Source organism: Diadema antillarum, unplaced genomic scaffold, assembly GCF_040938485.1.
Source record: "Diadema antillarum isolate AM-2024a unplaced genomic scaffold, OU_Dant_1.0 seq00001013_RagTag, whole genome shotgun sequence".
NCBI classification, from domain to species: Eukaryota; Metazoa; Echinodermata; class Echinoidea; order Diadematoida; family Diadematidae; genus Diadema; species Diadema antillarum.
In genome coordinates, this window is record NW_027271849.1 from 57046 (window position 1) to 80348 (window position 23303).

General features: G+C 40.2%; 1 pseudogene; it reads left to right on the top strand.

The window, feature by feature from the left end:
- LOC139742674 (mediator of RNA polymerase II transcription subunit 12-like protein) overlaps window positions 1-23303 on the top strand; it is an 82316-nt pseudogene that overhangs the window by 53427 nt on the left and 5586 nt on the right.

Here is a 23303-nt window from a genome sequence, read left to right on the forward strand (position 1 = left end):
TGTTGTTAGCCAGAGTGCATGCATGACAGGAACGGCCTATGATTTGAACATGTGACCATTTCACCTCCATTTATTGACCGATTCTGTGACGCGCTATGTGTATTTTTGGCATGGGCGCAGCCATAGTGGGTGTCTTAGCCGACTCCCCCCCCCCCCCTTCCCATTCCCCACCCCTCTCCCTACATTAGCACGTGCGCAGAATGAAAAACTGCTTTAGCCAATGGGCGTCTCGTACTGAGTGCGCGAATGCTTGCTTAGTGCGCGAACCTTTGTTACAAGTGCGTGATAAACATGTTGCCCGGGGTGGGGGAGAGCAGGAGGGGGGGTCGGCTGAGACACCCACTATGGCTGCGCGCAGTGCCATGAAATGTCAACGAACCCGAATCGGTCAATATGTTTGTTTGTTTTTTTCTCCCCAATGCAATTTTATGTTTGCAGGTTGTGCGGGGTTGTTAAACATGTGAGCAACGTCACCAACTGCACATCAGCGGAACGCTGCATCCTGGCTTACCTCTATGATCTGTACACGTCATGCAGTCACTTGAAGGTAGGAGGTTCCCTCGTGTGAGTCAAGACACACAAAGTGTTGCAGACGAGATGTTTATGTCTGATCAAGTACTTTATAGCCTACACTCCTTCACCTTGCATCTCTCTTTGCAATGTCTCTGATTTTCTGTCTTTTATTCATGTTCTTTCCATCTTTCCCTGTGTTCTTTCCTTTTCTCATCCTTTTGGACCCAGTTTGCTCTTTTCCCATTCTCTGTTAATCATCTTCAAATGCAGTATATCTGTTTACTAATGTATCAACTAAAATCTGTATGGTCATCTGTTTATCTATCTGTCCTTATAGCCATATCTATGTATCGATTTACCTATCTATTTGTTCATCTATCTATCAAACTATCTGTTTATCTATCCCTCCATTTGTTTATCTATGTATCTATTTGTTTGTGTACCTATCTATTTATCTAAATGTCTATCTGTTTGTCTATATATTTATCAGTCTATCTTACTATCTATATGTTTATTTGTTTATCTATGTGTTTTTCCAGCTAGGTATCTATCTACGGTGTATCTATCTGTCTGTCTATTGTGTTTGTATAGCTATAATTGTATTTGGTATTAAATATCATTTATTTTCTACAGTCCCTTACCTCAGTTCCACTACCAACATCCACCTCCTCAATCATTTTATGGATATGTTGGTCTTGTGTTTTTCCATACATACTGCCTATTAGACACATTCATGTATCCCCACCCCCTGTCTCTCTTTTCTGCACATTAGTCCAAGTTCTCCGACCTGTTCAGCAGCGTAGCCAACAAGGTGAAACAGGCCCTCTACACCAGCATCCAGCCCTCCGAATCCAACCTGATGTGGAACCAGAACTTCATGCAGGAGTTCATCGAAAACCCCAAGTAAGAATCTGGAAGCGTCGTAGTCATAGTTGTAGTCGTGTGGAAGGGTGTTAGATTCTAAAGCTTGTGGTAAAAATTGAGCAGTATTGTGGAGGAGAAATTGTTCTTCACAATCGTGGGGACTGCCATTGCTGAAATGCTTGTAGAATATGATCTTTAGATGATTTGCTCTCTTTGAAAAATTCTGAAATCTCATTTTTGAATATTGATTGTTGTCAATATTTCACTCATCTTGATATGTGTGACTTACTGCATTGATTTGGAATAAATGTTATTGATATACCAGGTGCATTTTGTATCAAGACATTATTTACATGTCATTGCCACAGCATTAGAGGTTGTGACACAAAAGTTGGAGGTTTGGCATGGGTACTTAACACTGAGTACAGATGATTGATGTCATTGTAGATAAGGATTAGCATTATGTACAGTGATATGATGTTATTGATAATTTACAGCAGTGTGCACTTAACGCATCATGTGCTCAATTTCTTGGTGCAATTCAGTGTTTCTAAATACATAATCTATATAGCCAGAACAGAATCAACACAGTAAGTGGTTTCAGTGATTTGAAACAAAATGAGTATTAAAAAGGTTCTTCTCTGAACAAATTACAAAATTAGGGAAATTTGCTCAAAGCAGAATATGCTTGCTGAATACCTGTACAATACAAATCAAATTATCAGTTATTTTGAACATATGCTTGCTCATGCATTCCTTCATTTAATTCAGAGTCAGAATATAACGTACGTGCCAAAATATGCTCTCTGCAGAGTTTCAGAGATGAGATGTACCACTAACTGGGCATAGAAATATGGTGTCCTCACATTGTTCTCATGGTCTCCTCCTCCTCCTGCTGCTCCTCCTTCTCCTTCTTTTTCCCCTCTTCCCTCTCCTCTCCTCCTCTTCTCCTCCTCCTCCTCTCCTCCTTCTTCTATTCATCCTCCACAACTACCACCACCATCACCACCAGGAGCCGGGAATTCAAACACTCCTCCCTCGGCCGCCAGCTGAATGATAGCCCGGCTGATCGATACAGCTTTGTGTGCAATGCCCTTCTTGCCATTTGCAATGCATCACCAGAGAAGTGAGTTCAAGCTTTGAGCTACCAATCACAAACTCCTCACAACTCTCTTATTATTCTCTCGCATTCATTCATTCATTTTATTGCGTACACAGAGGTCTTAAAACTTGTCATATTATGAGTGTTTCTGCCAGTTAGTACAGAATGATGATAAATACGTAACATTTATATAGTGCTTCATACAGGCGTTTTTGAGCACATTAATGTAGAAGAGAAAAGTTGAATTAGAATACAGCATATAAGCACGAACAAAGAGAGCTTTCCACTGATGTTATCGATTCAGTGCTGTTGCCTTTCAGCTGTATTGTCATTGGTCATGTCCTGCCACAGAAAAATTAAGTTATGTGTTATAATTTATTAGTTCACTTATTGTCAAAGCATTTTCTTTCTGAACATCACAGGCAGCTCTCCTCATAAGGGTTTTATAATTTACTGACTTTTAGTAAGAATTGCATAAGGGAGAAGCAAGCATTTATCTTCTGTAGACTTTTGTGTGTGAATAGAAATATTGCAAGGCACAACTATCAAGAAAACCCCCCCAAAAATGAATGTTCTTCTAAATAGAGATGTTGTTTCTTGTTGAGTAGGGTCCAATATGACAGTTCCTTACTTCATAGCACCGTTTCCATTACAAATTCTGTGATGTAGTGGTCTGTCTAAGTGTATATTTTACAAAGTTTAAATCTTCCTTCACCTAAACTCTTTCCCCCCCCCCCCCAAGACTGAATAACCTGTCAATCATGTGTGCTGAGCTGACAGCCAGCTGCACCACGCTGAGCTCTGAGTGGCTGGGGGTCCTCAAGGCACTCTGCTGCTCGTCCAATCACAGCTGTGGATTCAACGACCTCCTCTGCGACGTCGACGTAAGTCAGATTTTCGGACATCGACTCCAGTGAGGGACCCCATTTTTTGTCTGTTCTGCTGCATGTTATACTAACTATGAGTGATAGACAATCATGATGAAAAGTTGTGACATCAAACAAAAGAAAGGTGGTTTCTGGGGCTCTGCTGGTTATTTGAAGGGAGCGGTCAAAAGAGATAAGAATAGTTATGGATGTGTTTGCAAAACATATATTTCTTTTTTAATTTTTTTTTCCATTTCATGTATAAAGCAATTTGCGAAAGGTCTTGAACCTAAAGCAAAAAAAAAAAAGGGGGAAAAAAGCTATTTTCAGGTCAATTACAATGTACATTCATCTCAAATTGTATTGGAACTATTAAACAGAGTCATACCTGTCATACTTCGTAGTTCTGACAATGTTCATTGCATTTTCTCATCTCATAGGTGAGTGACCTGTCCATCCATGACAACATTGCCGTATTCACCGCCATCTTGATAGCAAGACACTGCTTCTCCCTGGAAGATGTTGTAGACCATGTCGCCCTTGCCTCTATTATTGCTGCAACTCCTGGAATTTCAGGTGAGCAACTTAATCAACACTAACACGATAACAATGCCGCGATGCTGGAGCTCTTGAACTGTTGGTGCTTAGCAGAGAGAGCCTTCTTTTTGTATCATTCTCACAGTAGATACTTGTGAAAGCAAATTTGACTGGGGAATCTTTAACACTTCACTTGACTTGAAGAAATTAATGAGAAGGAGCATAGAAATTAATGTTTTGACTAAAGCAAGAATTTGGAGGAAAGTCAAGTGGCAATTAAGGTGTGCTTTCATTTCTCACTGCTCTAGTTGTACACTGTTTTCAGCTAACAAGTATGGTATTATGATACCCTGCGCCCTTCTTGATGGAAACTTTGTTGGAATTAAGGTTGATGATGGCTGATGATGAAGAAACCTGGTCATTATCAGCTATCTTATCAGTTTGTGAAGGATTATTTTTCCCCACCCAGTAAGATTGAGCAATTCTGTCGGTTTCATGTCCAAACTTTGAAATATTTTCCTGCATGACAGAGATTGAATGCAGACACCAGTACTACACATGATGTACGTGTAGGCATTCATAATGAATTTGCCCATCACATCCATCCTATTTGTCCACGGTGTCCTGACACATGATTGATGTAGCCACCGCGAATGTGGTGTAAACGTAGCATTACAATAAAGACTGGTCCTGCATGATAACACACAGTGGTGGATCTTACCTGACAATCTCGCCCATAACCTCTCCATCCCCTCCCCCCAAAAAATACACAAACAAACAAACAAAATACAGAGGAAGCCATGGCAGATCCCGATGCAGAGCCCGGGGCCCGCCTCATGTGCCACCTGTTGGTCCGCCTGTTCCGCACCTCTCAGGACACGGCCATGCTCTCCAACGTCGCCGCCGCCTCGTCTTCGAGTAACTCCAGCCAGTCGTCAACATCTACTGCACCCGGGAACGCAAACAGCTCATCCAGCGCAAACCCTGCAACCAAGGGCGACACCAGCAGCACGAGTTTCATCATGAATTCGTGCGATCGCCACCTCCTGGACTCGGCCCACCGCAGCATAAGTGTTGAACCTCTCGTAGGTGTCCTGAAGGCTATTTTACTGCTTGGTGAGTGCCACTCATTTGTATGTGTAAGTTTGTCTTGTTGCACAAAAATTAAATTTACTTCATAATCAGTATCTTGTGTGTCTTGCCTGTTTACAATCAACTTGTTTTTATTTATGCGTTGACTTTTTGTATCAAAGTTACAGATGACATTTTTTTGCGTGCAAATTAAATGTTATCCGCAGTTTTGTTCGTTGATTTTTGCTTCTGTGAACGAAAGTGGTTGCAGAGGAGGGTTTTAGCTTTGATGTGGATAAAAAGCTATAAACAGCGATGGTAAGAGAACTTCTATGTGGATGTAGGTTGTAATCCTGGGCCCAAAGTTTTACAACACAGTACTAGACGTCAAAGAATGGCAAGACGTCAAAGAATGGCTAGACGTCAAAGTCTGATGTTGTTCATAGCAACAGCAAAGCCATTCAATGTAATTACTAGGTAGTCTATCTTAAGTCAAACATAGCTTCCATGTTCATACAGAACTTGTGTTTTGTGCACCATATTTCTATCATTGTAGAAGTAACTCTAGTAGTCTATCAGGTTTGGTTACTAGTGGAAAATGATTCTTCCATTCAACAAATATGAGATGTGATTATCATTGAAAATGTAGTATTTAAAGTTTGTGTCAAAATTTCAACATTTAGTGGCAAAAAGCTAATGTCACATGCTTGTCTCTTCTTCAAAAAAAAAAAAAAATTGCAAAAGGTGATGCAACTGTTGGTGGTAACTCTACGTCAAGCCTCTTTGGATCATTTGATGACTTCGGCACCGGAGGAAGCGGGCCGGGAAGAGACGGGGGAAGCCAAGATGAGGGGTTTGGCCAGGGCGCGAAGACTGCAGGGAACATGTCCACGGCCAGTCTCAGCAACTACGCCCGCTACACGCTGAAGACCATCTGCAGCCAGGGATGGGTGAGGGAGACTTTCCTCAAGGACCCAGACAACCTCTGGACCCCTGAAGTGTTACTGGATCAGGTTCTCTCGCACAAACAGGTGGGTATCGGTCAGGAGTTTGTTTGTTTTTTTTTTTTGGGGGGGGGGGGGGGCAATCTTCCGTTTCATCCCAGTGACATTGTCACATGAATTGATGAGGGGATTAGATGGGAAATATTTTGCCATGACAAAGCTCTGGCTGTGCCGTGAATATATGTTCAGCTATGTTCTCACCAGTTCTCCTGTTCCTGCTTTGTCATCAGAAACCTTCATCAGCTTCAGTGATGATATTTACGTGTTGTTGCTATAGCAACTGCCTGCCCCACCGAGGTGCCTGTATGTTGGATTTCCATCACTTTATTGTGCATCAGACCAATATTTGATGGCAGAACGAATACTGTGATAGTCAATGGAAATACGATTGTATTTTGTTTGCCGTCTCTCCTGTCTACACTAGATCCACTACCTACTCCAACTGATCTGCTATCCTGCCGGTACTCCCACGATAGGAGATGGAGGTCTGGACCCAGACCAGAAGACCATCATAACTCGCATCCTCAAGGTAATTTTACCCCCTCATTCCGCAGCTCTTGTCAATTAGGCTGCAGTCACAAATCGGAGTTGCGACCGACACCCAGCTATGCCTGGGCGCGCCCTGTTGATTTCCCATTGGTCAGCAGTCGATTTTAAGTCATATGCAGATGTCCCGTAGGTGTACCGGCAGTACCAGCATATTTTGGGCAGCCAGGGAAAATTGGGCATCAGTGCCATAATTGTACCTCCCTACTAAAACTTCAGGAGCAATCAAGTGATGCCCCAGAAACCAGCGATTCCTGAGTGGTTGCCACCCGGTGCTGTGGGAAATGTGCTGAAAACTCACTGCTGGTCTGCTGGGTAGGCTGCAATTTTGTAGGCTTTTGACCATAGTGTAAGTGTTACCGTCAGGCGAGGATATGCCTGTAAAGAGAAGTGAAGTTAGCGTTTAATTCCGCTCCTTGATAATGCTCCTAATGTTATCAAAGACACACCTGTAGATATTCTACAAACCACAATGAAGTGAAAGTAGAATAACAGTTTATGTATTTTGAGATTTGATGGAATTTTTTGAGGTATGCAAACACAGGACTACTACTGTACTTTTGGGTGTTAGAGATTTTTTTTTCTTTTATATCTCTGTCATACTCTCTCACAATCTTTCTCTCTCTCTGTTGCAATCCCTTTCTCCCTCTCAATCTCTCTCGATCTCCATGTTGATCTCCATGTCGATCTCGATCTTGATGCAGAATCTGAACCAGTGGACTCTGAGGGTGTCGTGGTTGGAGCTGCAGCTGATACTGAAGCAGTGCTCCCCAACCTCCGAGGGCACGACCCTGGATAACATCGCCAAGGCAACCATTGAGGTGTTTCAGCTCACCCAGGATGACGACCAGAGCTCCTCAGCTGCTTCCTCGTCCAAGGGACCCTCCAGCAGCAGACGCACAGCCAGCGGTCCCCAGAAGGGGGCGTCCTTCCGAAAGTAAGCAGTATGAGAATGGATGGCGTGCTTGTTCTATCCATCATTAAGTGTTTCCTTTTTCCCAGCTGGTGATTTACTAGAGATCTGTAACCGTTCCTGAGCCAAGCTGTTTCAGTCCCTATCTTTAATGTTGAAATTGAGGTCCAAATGTAAGTCGTCCCCCCCCCCCCCCAAGAGCTTTGCCTAGTGGGTTCATTATTCCAACAAAATGGCAGGTATATTCAACAGAAACTCGTAGCATAATGAGTCAGGTAGACCTACTGTTTGGTAAAACAGAAGAAAAATTGATTGTCACATCAGTAGAAGCATGAAGACCTTGTTGTGTAGCCGTCAGAGCCACAATCCTGATGACCTGGAGCAGGATGAGTACTGGGTATGGCATATATTTAGCAAGTCTAATTTTCTGCGAATTGGGACTTCCCAACAATTTGCCTGTGGTTAAATTCTCATCTTGAGTACATCTGGGGGGGCATTTCATGAAGCAGTTTGGTCAGATATTTTTCTGACAAACTGTTACAAGCTATTGAAATCCTTGCATCTGATTGGCTGAGAGCCCTATTTGTCTGACAACTTGTCGGACAAAATGCTTCATGAAATGCCCCCCAGGGTGGCATTTCATGAAGGAACTTGTCGGATAAAATGTCCAACAAGTCAATTATATCCGACAAGTTCAGAGGAATCAGCCAATCAGACAAGAATTTCTCAAAACTTGTCGGATAAAAGAGACATGTCAGATATTTTATCCGACAAGTTCCTTCATGAAATGCCTCCCTGGAGTACAGTAATGAAGGGAAACATGTATATGTGCAGGTCGCATATATGTGAAAGATAGAGTTAATAATTTTGCATGTTGTAAAATTTGTGAAAAGTATCTGACTCGCTGAATTCGCAAAAATAAAAACCTTGCAAAATAGATGATGTATACAGTATGTCACATTGTCCACTCAGCCATGATTTGGTTCTGGCTCAAAGCATTTGAAATCATATTAGCATTAATTTTCCTGAATGCTGGGAGAAATTAGGAGCTATAATGATGTACAGACAGCTCTCCAAGTGCCCCTCGGCCACAAACATATCACTCCCCATCTCAGTAAAGTTTTAGGAGTCATCCTACCTCATGTCATTCTTTTTTACAGAAGCGACGAGACTCCCAGCAGTGTGTGGTTGGTGGCGCCGCTCATTTCCAAGCTGTCCAGCTCAGTCCAGGGGCGTGTGCTAAAGGCTGCTGGCAACATCCTGGAGAGCGTCGGCCAGACGTGGACGTCCAAGGCCTCCAGCAAGGACAAGGACAAGCAGGGTCAGCGCAGGTCAGTCTCGCGGGAAGTTGTCATTTATCTCATGTACTTGCTTGTTTTCATTGTGCCGTTGATAGTACTTGTCTGGCAGAGTGGGTGAAAACTGAACTATGGCATGCTATTTCTTCCTGTCTTTCTTTCGCAACATTTGCTTTCCACAGAAGTTATTTCAGTTAAACGTGTCAAGATATCTCATTATAGTGTTTTTAAAGTAGGAAATGCAAATGGGCTAAGAGTTCAGGACAGTCTTTAACATTGTTTCCAGTTTGAGAAATCTCAGCTGGCTGTCTCTACATGCTTCCAGACTCTGATATTGTGCAAATATGAAGCCATGACAAAAATGATGATTGGAAGTTAATGCAAAGTGCTTCAAAAACAAAATCAAAGAGGTGTGTGTGAGTGACCAGTTTTACCATGCTCAATATTTCCTTAAACGGTAGTATAACAAACCATTGAGTAAACTGTTCAGTAGTATGCCTTAATGGTAATATTTGTTCATAGATATCTTGTTAATAACAGTCTAATTTTCATTCAGTAGGCTGTTCAGTAGTATGATGATATTTGTTATCTTGATGGTAACAGTATTATTTTCATTCAGTAAACTGTTTATTAGAATAGTATATGTTTTCATAGATATCTTAATAGTAACAATATAATTTTCACTTAGTAGACTGTTTAGTAGTATAGTAATATTCGTTCATAGATATCTTAATAGTAACAGCATAATTTTCCAAAGTTTTGCATGCTGGTATGTGTTTCACACTTATTTCATATCATTAATATACAGTCAGTGAAGTTCAGCAGTTTTTGGAATCAAGCTGCCACAATGTCAAGCAGTGTCTCAAAAACGTTACAAACATAACAATCTGTACAGTCATTCAACTTGAATTTTGTCAATAGTCTGTCAACCATTAATATGCTTCCCTCACAGCCAAGCTCCAACGGTCAGCCACCAGCCTCTACTGTCCTTGGTGCTGACCTGTCTCAAGGGTCAAGATGAACAGAGGGAGGGTCTCCTCTCCTCACTCCAGACGCAACTCACACAGTTTCTCCAGTCACCCAAGGATGTAAGCACTCACATTTCACCCACTAGTGCACCTCACTCAAAGGTCACATCATTCCAAATCCTTTGTGTCTCCCCCCCCCCCCCCCAAAAAAAAAAAAAAAAAAAAAAAAAAAAAAAACTGTTGATAGTGTACAGATACAAACTGTTTTTGGGGACATTGTTGATATTATTGCCCCGCGGGATTTTACCTCCATGCTATGATGTGTGGAGCTTTGCTCCGAGGGTCATAGCGTGGAGTTGAGATACAAAGTCTGTGATTATGTGCTATATGTAATGAAGCATTCAGTTCATAGCTATAGTGTCAAATTAAGTATAGTACTTGTAAAATTTGCTTGTCACTGCTTCCGTGCCAAGGAGCATATCATATCTGATGTTGTTTCCTTGAGACCAAACAGAGGGAGAAGACTTCAGGGGCCCGTTGCATAAAACTCCAACTGGATTTTTTTCCGGTTGAAATCACAAAATTCCGGTTGGAAGCTCCCAACCAGAGTTTCTATGCAACAGATTTTACCTTCTTAGGTTAGCAACCTTAAAAAATTCAGGTTGGGCAAATCCCAACCTGAATTTTTAAAGGTTGCTAAAAAAGTTTTATGCAACGGGACCCTGAACTATATTGACTGTATTGTATGAGATATTTGGCATGAATGACATGCAAACACTGATGATGGACAAAGATATTGAGGAAGGCATGGTTTCTCGATCGTACGTGCGTCCGTCAGGTAGTAGTTATAGTAGTAGTATAAGATTAATTTGTTGCCTTGAAAGTTTATTGTAAGAAGACAGTTGATGTGAATGATATCATTATCTCAATGCAACAAAACAGTTATGGTGACTGCAAACTGAATCTTTATCATAAAGTTTATGATGCCTTTTATGTAAATAAGCCACCCAATCTGATATCACGTAGGAATCTGGATATAAAGACAGTCCTGTCAGTTGTTGATGCAGCTCTGTAGGAAATTGGTATGTAATCTTACCATCCTTGATGATACGTGCATATCAAACTCTTGGCGTAAAACATTCTGTATGTCAACCTCCCACACCAGTCATCGTATAAAGTTTATTTATTTTGTTTCTTCTTCATGCTGTGTAGGACCGATGGGAAGACCCAAAGAGCAGGAGACTAATGCACGAAGCATTGCAGCTACGGCTCAGCTTGGTAAGATTCAAGACCCTGAGAGGGCGCTGTGACAAGTTCGGAGCAGGGGAAAATACCAGGATTTCAGCTTTATCGAGATCTCACGTGAATAATCACTCTAAAAGACTCAGTAGCGTGGGGATTCATTGGTGGCCGGATTTATTCATTGCTCTCTCTCCCCCCAAATCAAATTAAAGATAGTTTCCATTTTATTTTATAGATATGGTGTGAAATGTATATTTCATAATGAATATCTTACAGCATAGAAATGAGAATGGATCTGCATAATAAATTAATTGATAAAGCTTGGAAAGAGGATTAGAAGGGCTTCTGGAATGCGTGAAGTGAATTCATTTTGTTGATTGATTGACTTACAGTATGTACATGTTTAATATTCTTCTCCCAGAGTAGCCCCATTAGTGGTTTATACACTGTTATTCTTGAGGGCCCTGCATTAGGGTGACAACGTAACAGTTAGTTCAGAATACTGAAAGATGTGGAACGAAGTGAGCTTCAAAGTGACTGGATTCCAAACGGTGTGTTTTGTTTTTAATGTGTGTGTCTCTCATCTTGCAGGTTGGTAACATGTTTGATACCATCATGAGGAACAACCTGCCGTGGACCACCGAGTTTGCTCTCCTCCTCCTACAACTCATCACCACGGGAACCGTGGACCCACACACTAACAAGTGAGAAGAGATGAGGGACCATTGTGACCTTCAGCTTAACCCTCCTTATGTCCACACACTTACATGTAGCTTTATTAACTTGCCAGGCTTTTTTATCAGTATTTAGTAATCCATCCAAATTTGACCTAGTTGTAAAGTTAGCAAACCTACTCATGTGTAGCAATGCACCAACAGGAAAATCATGGAAACACAAATAGATATTGAGGGGGGGGGGGGGATTAGTTAATCTCTATTATTGATGATTAGTTTTTAGATATCTATGCCAGTCATTGAAGAAAGCGCAGTAAGGGTTAATATTAAGTCAATCATATGAGTGTAAGAATACATTTAGTCTATTTAAATCTCTAAAAGTATATTCTGTTGTCACTTGCCCTCATTCTATTCATCTGTAGTCAATATTCCCCCATTTTATGTCGTTCAAACAAATATGTAAATATCAATGATGTCGCACTCTGTAACTTAAAGTATTCATACTGGGCCAGTGAATGATCAGTAATACACGCATGCTTGCATTTAGGTAGCTTTTCTCATAGTTAAACACATTTTACATGGGATATGGATATTCACGATTTAAGTGTTTTGTATTTAAAGAAAATGATAAAGACGTGGTATAGTGATACATCATCATTATTGTCACAATTGAAAGGAGAGAATTGAGATCAAACCAATTTAGAGAATTGAACAACTCCATGGCATAACTGAATTAGATTTTAGAAAAATAATAGGAGAAATTATGCCAAAGCTGCTGGTATAAAGAAACTTATTTTGAGATTGAACTCATATCTTTTCACTTCCTTGTTGCCCATCAACTTTCTCAGACGATGACAGAATATTCTGGTGAGAATGTTAACTGACGGTCACAATTTTCTGTTTTTCTGTTTTTTGCAGCGAGCTCTTCACCACTGTGCTGGACATGTTATCAGTTCTTATCAATAGCACGCTGTCGTCTGATGCTAGCGGCAGTCCGGGTGCAGGGGAAGAGAAAGGACGAACGCACCAGACTCTCATCAAGAAATTGAAGGTACATGTAGGTGGATATCAAACAAAAACTGATGGTTTTTCCCATGTATTGTTCGTATAACTTTGTTACAGTTTATACTAATGGTAGTGGTGCCCCTTGGGGGCTAGGGCAAGGCCCGCATGCCCCAGATTAACAACTCTCTGTCTTTCTTTGGTTCTCATTCAGCATTCCTGTTAGATTCAAGAGTTCTAGTCCCAAAAACTAAATTTTTGTGGTTTGGTGCTGTATTTATTTTCAACATATCTATTAGTCACTGTCATCATTTCGTATAGCAAAGTACAAAATTCTCTTGCACTTAAGTCTTTGTTGTTTGCATAAAGTATTGTTTGTTTCAATAACAATTTTTTAAGCAGCCTCTCAATCACTGTAGTTATGGCTGATCCTTAAATTGGCAACACATTTTTAAAGATTAAAGATTAATTTCTCTTTCAAATTAGCAAATAGTTATTAATTTCTTTAAATTATGTTCAGATCTCGTGACTATAATTAGTTCCATTTAATCTTCCAGTATACAAGATATGGAGTAAAAATTCAAAGGTGCCAATTTGAGGATGAGACGATGATGATAATGTCTGCAGCAATTTACCTCCAAGACTCAGTTGGTTGGTTCATGAGAAAAAAATGTTTTCCTTGCAGAAAGAGGTTGGCGACAAGCACTCAGACGGCATCAACCTGGTGAGGCAGCTGCTCCCCGTCCCCCGCAAGACCATCGAGGTGATCACCTGTGAACCCATGGGGAGTCTGATTGACACCAAGGGCAACAAGATCACTGGCTTTGACTCCATCGACAAGAAACAGGTCAGTGTGTGTTGTTCTTGTGATGTGCAGATTTATACCCCTTTCAGAAACGCATCCCTTTGTTTTCTGCATAAGAGTCACATGGAAAATTCAGTAAAATATGTGTTTATAACCTCTGAAGACAATGGGACACCCTTTTTTGTATGAGTGCCTGTTGATTTAGAAAAAAAATACTGTGATGATGTTGGTCGTTCATGGAGTACATGTGTTTGATTTCATGTATGCTTTTGCCTTTAAATGATTTGCATCAGTATTCATTTTATTACTCCTCTTGGCTGTGTCCATTGTAGGGTCTACAAGTATCTGCCAAGCAGAAGATCAACCCGTGGGACACACTGGAGATTCACAAGAACCCCGCCCCCCTGTCCTGGGCATGGTTCGGGGGGATCCGCATGGAGCGCAAGCCACTTCGGTATCAGGAGCAGTACAGGTTGACCCTCTACCACACCCACAATCAGGTATGTGGCATCCTTTCCATTAGTCCCACAAGTGTTAAATGATGTTGTGTCAAACTAACTGTCCAGTCATGATGACAGTGTAGATTACGGTGATGACAATTATGGTGACGATCACAGTGACAACGATTCCGAAGATGTCAGTAGTGGTAGTAGTCCTAGTGACCTGTGATGATTGTGTTGACAATGACGAGGATAAGGATCGTGAAAAGGGGTTAATTCACAGATTCTGATGACTTGTGTTGTGTTTTGAGTGTCACAGTCATGCTATTGGATATTCTAAAGCTGATTTCTAAAGGCTGGAAACATCTCTAATCTCTACCTTGCTGTCGGACATCTCAGGTCAAGCCTGATGACCACTACTTTGACCCGCCCCAAGTCCCACCGGATGAGGAGGAGCCACCGCCACCTAGCAACCAGGAGGCGGAGAAGCCAGCCCAGGAGCTGGACATCATCCAGCCGGACGTGAAGATAGGCGTGGCCAGCACCGTACCGCCAGAGACCTCCAAGGAGCCGAGCAACAAGAAGGGGAAGAAGAACCGGCGGAAACGCCCCGCCCCAACACCCCCTCAGGCCCCGGTCAACAGAGATGTAAGTGGCCGATTTGTCTGTCTTGCATCACCTTGTGTGTATGGCTTGAGAGTGTGCTTCATTTTCCCTTTCTGTGCATTGATACTATTGTTATTATTTTCTTATTCTTTATTTGCTGTGCTTGATTTCATTTCATACTCTATCCCCAGGTTTTCTCATCACTCTCGCAAAAGTATAACCTCTGTTTGGCCACGAAAATATTTGAGTTGACATAATTCTATTTTTTCATTTAAATTCACTCAACTTTAGCACAGTAAAGCAAACATTTTCAGGATCACATAAGTTATGTATATCCACCTCTCTAAGACTACCATTCATTTCTTGTGCTGCTGAGGCATGCTTGGTAACGATTTCATGATCTTTATTTTTCATGGTAGGTTAGCTCATGAAGCAAAATCAAGTCAGTCTTGGGTCGTGACCAAGTGTGTATTTGGTGTAAAGCTTTACTGCAACAAACTAGGTGAAGCAGGTATCCCATTTTAATTTAATAATTTGCTGTCATTTTTGATCCCCCCTTTTTTTTTTTAGAAAAAAAAAGGAAGAGAGAAAGAAAATTACCCAAATTCTGACTGTTTCATGTGATGGAGACTCAGTTGCAAATGATATACATGTATGGGTCAAGAGTGAAGGCTGTTTCTTTTCTCAGCATTTTTTGTGTTTGTGATGTGTCATTATGAAAGCTATCGTATATTTTTGTTATTACTGACACATACAGCCAATTTAAAATCCATGTGTTGTTACGTCATTGTCTACCATATCCTACAGATACAACATGTGTATCCTGTGTATCATTTTGACCCTTGTCTTTGAAATCTTTCCATGTTTGTCACCCCCCTTTTGATTTTGCTTGCTTTGTTTCATTTTTCCCCAATCGTCTTGTGCTCCCCAGCTGTTAATTCCCCGAAACTAGATCCATCCCCTCCGATCTCTGGTCCTATGCCCATCTCATGTGTATTTTCATTCCCTTTGCTCTCCCGTCATTCCCATTCATCCCACATGCCACCTTGTATATATTTGCCAGTTTTTTTAAGCCATTAGGTCCCAGGAGAAATTTTGCTGTAGAAATAATGATCTTGTGATCATCAAATTGGCAACTCTTAATGTCACTGCTTATCTTATCTTGGGGAAAGATTAGATAGAAGTGCTGAAGTTGATTAAATCTATGCAAAATCAAGAAGGTTGTTGCATTTTCGTGCCCACATAAGGGAGAAACAGGAACTTTATTCCTGTTAAATGTGTTGCCAATCTAAAAAATTGATTATGAATTTAGTAGCTAAAAGGCTTTTAAAAATTCTGCAATCATAAACAATTGAATATCAAATATAAAGGATTCTAAGAAAGAGCATCATTCCTTTTTCTTCCTCTCTGTGAATTAAAGAAATCATAACAAAAAGATACAAAAATGGCATTTCCGGGACTTGATGGGTCAATTACAGTATCATGATTTTAGCCGTAACAGTTTACATCTTTGTTAATGAGGTGGTTTCATACAGCCAGCTTGCATTCCCTTGTTTGTTTGTTTGTTTGTTTGTTTGTTTTTAAGTCCTCTTATCTACCTAACTCGGTGTGGACTGGTCTGCAGTGGTTTATGTTTATGATTTCAACTAACCCACTGTTTATTCATTTACTTTTCACACATTCTGTTTTCATACCCGTAGCCATATTCCTATGGTACCCCTAACCACTACCATCATGCCGTTCCGTCGATTTACCCTATGCATCAGGTACACTCCACTAACACCTAGTCATCTGCACTGACATGGCATTTTTAGTGATCTTTGTTGGAGAGAACAGATACTTGACTGATTCTCAGTGCTAAGTGGACTTGTTTCAAAAGATCATCAATAACCAACTACTGTAATAGTGGAAATTTTCGCGGTGCTGAAATTTTCGCGCATTTCGCGCAACGAGAAGCTAGCGCAAAAATAAGATCACGCGAATATTTCTGCGTGCCATGTGTTCCAGTATTTGATGTCTTGATTCCGCGGAATTAAAAACAGGCGAAAGTCTTCTGGCACGGTCAAGCGCGAAAAATTAGTCACGCGAAAATATCCACTTTTACAGTGAAGTGATTCTAGGGTGTTTATCAAAGTCGGCTTTATGTACCTTTAAATACAAGGGGAATTAAACAGCAGCATTAACAAAATGGTATATCTGTTTTTATGAGAAAAAAATATCTACATTCGTCTTTTCCTTCTAACAAAGCTGATGACTTGCATGTTTGTCTATATATCGCATTATATCATTCATACAATAAATCAGAAATGATGTCAAGCTTAGTTTATAATGTTTTTGCACCTGTGTGTGTAGGTCTATCAGGAATTTGAGACCAGGGGCCCGTTGCATAAAAGTTACTATCATGGTAACTTTGCCATCCAATGGTAACTTCCATGGAATTCTTGATTTTGATTGGCTGTTGAGTATTGTTGCCATGGCAGTTACCATTGGATGGCAAAGTTACCATAATTGTAACTTTTATGCAACGGGCCCCAGGCGAAGTCTTCATTTACTGAATGTCTTAATGACTTAGCATTAGTCTTGCACATAATCACACAATGCACCGTAGAGTTGTCCGTCGACCACAACATTAGACACTGTGTGGGACTACTGAAAAAGAAGATGTCTGTACACTTTGACAGAAATTAATAATAATAATGATAAAGGTAGGGGATACCTTTTACAGACCTCCCAAAATGCAGCAAAACATGAAATATAAACCTCAGGGGACTTGCTTAGGCCACTGCTTAGAAATTTGGAAGTCAACAGTTATCTAAAATTTGAATAATGCACAAAACTCAACTACTCAGTAGTTCTGTGTGTCAGCCACACTTAAGCCTTTTTGTTGCATTCTTCTGTATTTGTGATCTATAAACACAAATCTAAAAGTACAAGAGCTGATGTAATAACATATAGAGTGTGTGGCAAGAATGTATATAGAAATGTTTGTAAGTGTTGATGAACTTTCTTCACAAAATATACATGATGGACACACATGCAGTACATGGGTCTGCAAAGGTAGCCTAGTAATGTACTGGAATTTACAGTGAGCCCCGAAAACAAATCAATTCAAAATCTAATGGTCAAAAAAATGTACTAAATGTTACCTTCCACTTTCAATACTTTATGGGAGTTTCTAAAATGATACTCTCTTCAACATACCACTGTATTTATACAACTCTTCATTTAAGGCGTGCAAATGGGATTCCCTACCTTTAATGTAGTCTTGTTCCACTGAAATATGGATGGTGATTAACAAAATGAAACTAAAATAGTAAAACCATTATATTATCAGCTATCATAAGATATTTGGGAGAGTAGGATTTGATCCTTTATTGTTGATTTTGATTTTTACCACTATTGTATGATGATGATCATTGTCAATTAAAAAGTTATTATTTGTAGTTGTCAACAGTGTTATTAGCAGTAGTTGTGGTAAAAGTAGTGATACCACTGCTTTTATTAGAATTGCCATTGGTGGTCTTAATAGCAGTAGTAGTAGTAGTAGCCAGTAGTAGTAGTAGTAGTAGTAGCAGTAGTAGTAGTAGTAGTAGTAGTAGTAGTAGTAGTAGTAGTAGTAGTAGTAGTAGTAGTAGTAGGAGTAGTAGTAGTAGTAGCAGCAGCAGCAGTAGCAGTAGAAGTAGTAGTAGTAGTAGTAGTAGTAGTAGTAGTAGTAGTAGTAGTAGTAGTAGTAGTAGTAGTAGCGGTAGTAGTAGTAGTCCAAGTAGAATCTACTGTACACTATAGCATTCAAGATCACTACATGCCAGTCATGCATGGAGTCACTGTAGCACAAGGCATGTATATCACTTGTGCACAGCATTGTTAACCCGTTGAGGACGAGTCCCGAGTATACTCGGGCAAGTGTCTATGGGAAATGTGTGTTGTAGCAAAATCAGTCCGTCCTCAACGGGTTAATAGCAAGGAGCAAACACCCAAGTGTCTGGTGACAAGGCTAGACACTGACTTACACCACACTATAACTGTGTACATTGTATAGTTACCTCTTACCAAGCACTCTGCAACCTTTTTATAATGCGGCCTGATTGAAAATTCTTAATCCTTGGAACATGCTGTGACATGCTTCTGTTGTTGTGTGATGATCATGATCATACTGATTTCACTTCCAGACCCCACTGTTTGTAATTTTCCCTAAAGTTATTAAAAAGATGGGAGCAAATTGATCATGTGGATTGGTTAGGAAGTAGAGAAGTCAGTCCCCATGATGTTTTTAAGGTATCCATGATGATGCTGTCTTCAAATAATAATTCTCAAGGTTTGCTATAATTTTTAGCTGTTTTTCATTTGTGTCTTTGTTTGTTTGTTTCTTTGTTTCTTTCTTTCTTTCTTTCTTTCTTTCTTTTTTGATGGCGCAGGGCATTTATGTGGGCGCTAACATTAGCACTTGAGATGTCCAATATTGATGCTATGTTATGACCCTAAACTGAGTGGTCTGAAACATGCTTCTTCTTTTTTTCTGGGGGAGGCTTGCGGAGGTTGTGATGTGTGTGTGTGTGTTGGGGGGGGGGGGGGGGTTGTTCGTTTGTTTTTTTAAAGCCAGTAGATGTCAATTATTATTCTTAATAGCAGACACCACTACCCTCACACCACACGATGAACTTATTAATTTATGCTCTCACCATTAATACAATAATTTTAGTCAGTGATTTATTATTCCGTCTGTTGTTTCTATATTTCACCCAGTGTTGAACATGTTCAAGCATGTATCACAAAGAGTACTCACCCTGATATTATTGTCATCTACATCCACATTTCTCTGTGTGCTCGCAACTGTTATTATCAATATTGTCTGACGGTGTATTTCTTTCTCGATGTTAATTCACTTTCTGTTCTTTTTGATACAGGCATGCAAATGTACTAATAACACAGCATTGTTTGTGTGTGTATGTGTGTGTGTGTGTGTGTGTGTGTGTGTGTGTGTGTGTGTATGTGTGTGCATGTGTGTGTGTCTTGAAAGTGCACACAAAAGCATTTACCATCAAGCTGCTTTTCTTCTCTCAGAGAGCTTGAGGTAGCTTTGTGAAAATATGTGCCTTAGTCAATTTGTGATATCCTCTACCCACACAATTAACTCTGGTTTAAAACTTTTCTAACGAAAAGATGAAGTGTTTGTTGTGAGATTAGTTATGATGTTGATAGCCAAATTTCACTGGGGGAAATTATCTGCCAAACCTGATTGTCAACTTAGGATAATTCCAACAAAGACATATGTGACACTGTATGCTGGGGAGACAGAGACAAGAAACTTGTCTGAAATATTATGGCTTGGCTCACACATTATCAGTCCTTTGAGCCAGCGGTCAGTGATATTTGCTTGCGCTTGATCTGAAAGAGACATGTATTAATAAAGAGCCAGTTCTGCCAAGACTAGACTAACCACATTTTTACTGTAAGAATTAATACCTGGTATGCAGAAACACCAGAATTTCTTACAATAAGTTTGGCAGGATACACAAAAGATTTGTCGCAATTGTGGAAAGCAAATATATGATTACGTGAAGTGGAAATTTGCCATTATCGAATAGCATGACTACCACATTGACTGTAAAATAATTGTATTGTCTCTTTCATATGACTTTATATGAGTCAAAGCACCCTTACTTGCACACCAGACACTGGTCTCGATGAACTTTATACCAAAACTTTGGCAGGGCTAATTTGTGACCATATCTGCAACCAGACTTACCCTTATTTATAGCAGAGCATCCTGTGACAGGCATACACTGTCAGTCAAGTCTTTTGATGTGTATTGAATGTGATCCTCCAAAATCTATGACACCCCAAAACCTACAAGACTTACACTACTGTAACAGTACTTATCTACATCCACTCAAATACAATGTTCAAATATTTCCGTTGAGCAGAGAGGTAAGTTATGATAGAAACAATATTTTTGATTCTGACATATCCCTGACCACTGTAGGATTTCATAATTCTTATAAGATGTCACTGATGCAGTGGAACCTTGTTATAACAAGGACCTAAGAACAATGCCAATTGCCTTGTTATATCAGGTTTCTCACTATATTAGGGTACAAAAACCTAGAAAAACATAAATTCGGGGCCTGCAAAATCACTTTGTTATAAGAGGGCTTTATTATACTCAACCCTTTATAACGAGGTTCCTCTGTAGTAGCAGCATGAAGCCTGACCATAAATGCTGTCATTCTTGTGCTATGCCATTCCATGATGTACCTCTTGTAAGTACCGTCCAAATTGTGCAGATGCAATATACTTGCTAATGCTTGCAGGTGGCAACGAACATGACTAATGCACCCACCATTCACACTGAGACCTTGTTCATATTCACTTTTTTCACGGCAAGAAGGCAAGTATATGAGGCATATCGTATGGTCAGCCTTAAGGAATCGCATCATAACAGCCCTGTCTTCTTTTCTGTTTTTCCTCTCCGCCTTTCTTGATTTCAGCAACAGTATCCGTTCAACCCGGGAATGCCAGGCTACACTGATAGGGGGTTCGTCTCACCCGCCATGTACCCCCCTGGACAGGTGCCCTTCCAGCAGCCCCTGCCCCCAGGTAAGATGATGGGTGCTGTTACCATGAACCCCTCCCATTTTCTTGTCAGCCATTTGCAGGGTTGACCTATTCTATGGCCCGACTCTCTGTAAATGGTTTGTCAGATGCATTAAAACTGTGTAGTATATTTGAGAATGTAATGAAGGAGTTATATAAATGCTTCAATATACTGTAAAAGTAGACATTTTTGTGCATTTCGCGCAACCAGAAGCCAGTGCGAAAATAAAAGTACAGGAATATTTTTGCTTGCCATATGTTGCAGTGGTTGATGTCTTGATTAGGCGGAATTAAAACATGCGAAACATTTCTTACACGGCTGAGCATGAAAAATTAGGCGTGCGAAATTAACCACTTTTACAGTAATTGATTTTAGGATGGAATGTGTATTTTGAGCTTCGAAATGGGTACTAAGATGTTGCTTGAAGCAATTTTTCATCAGCTCTTTGAACAATACAACATTTTGTGAACTTGGACAGCGTTACATGTAGGTTTAGGAATCATCTTTTATATGTCCCTCCACCCAGTTCACACAGATGTTTGTAAACCTAATTCTAATGAGCATTTTTGTGGTATGTTTCCCATCATCTCTATTTCTAGATCCTCAATTCTCCAATGTCTCTTCCAGCCAAATCTATCCTGATCACAGTTCCCAATGTTTGACTTGCGAGGGCATAATTAAAATTTTCATTTTCATCACACACTGATATTTTGTGGTGTAATTCATTTCGAGAACATTGTTGAATGTATTTGTTGTCATTGCACATTGATACCTAAACATTCTTCCCTGCCTTTCCGTGTACATCCATTAAATTTCTGTGTTTCTTTCTTGAATTTCTCCATCCAGCTGGACCAATCCGACCCGAACGGCAGCCAATGATACCAGGGAGCTCCAAGGTGGCCCTCAAAAACCATCTCATCAGTGCCAGGGCCACGGTACCTCCAGGACAGGTAGGGTGGTGACATTGCTCTCATGCTTGCATTTTCCTTATTAAGGTCCATCATCAGTATCTTGCAACCTCATAGATCAAATAGATGGAGAAGACAGAAAGGCAAGTGTGGTTCTTCATACACACTGGACAGTTCACAATCAGTGTACAAAAAATGTCGCTCATTCAATAAGATGAATAGATATACACAATAGGTGCATGACTCACATTCTACAAGATGGATTTATTTGAACTTGTCCATGAAAAAGAATAATAATAAAGCTATACCACTCACAAGTTGTTGTGAAATGAGGATTGAAGTGTAGGATTGATGCAGCAATGAAAGAATTACACCAGGTTTCTCTGAATTACTGGATTATTTTACTGTGCCGAATTGTGTCTGCATTATCAGCGTTATTTGAAGGTTTAACAATTTTTGATGCTAGACAGTCATTTTTTTTTTGTCTCTCTGTATTAAACACTGCTTTTGATACACTGCAGATCTCTGTGTAGGCCTACCTTTGTGTACTCCCAAATTCGTGCATAATATACTAGGGGCAAGTATGTTCAAGAGTTCATTTTGTTTCAGTTCATGGTTAACCATTAATATCAAAACATCTTTTTCATTTGGAAGTCATGATTACAAAGCAAGACCAAGGAGGCGTAAACACCATTTGAAAGTTACTAGGAAGATAAAATAGCTACTATGTTGCAAGAGTTTTAATGTTGCCATAGCAACCATCTTGTGAAACTCGTTCAAGAGGATTTACTCTGAAATGTATTGTTTTGTTTACAGCGTGATGAAGGGTATGGCTATGGGGGGTCCGATATTGAAGGTAACGTTTTGAAAATGCCGAACTCTGCTTCATCAATGTCTTGTAAATGCATGACGAGAAAGTTTTGCAGCTGTTTGAAGAGAGTGGATGGTTGTTCTATCCTTTTATGCTGCTTTGTGTTTTGTTGCCATGGCAACTCTGTACCATTGGCCCCTGGATTTTTTTCCCCTAAAAAGCTTGTAACTAGCATGAGTCCCTTACCAGGGAATCGTATATGCATGGCTTTTTTCTGGATGATGATACAACGCTTTCTGTTCCATATGCTGCTTGAAAACCAGCTTCCGACTATTTACTTTTAACTGCACCATTGTCGAAAATCCAGGCATTATTTTTTCTCTGATGGGGATAGCAACTTCTTCGTCAAGCTATAGATTTAAATGTGTCTATCATAATTATGCAGATGGCCCAAGAAACAAGATGCTTGTATCGCCTTTGCATGTGAAATATGATGTGATATCAGTAGTCTTCAGCCAGATGCAACATGATATATGAT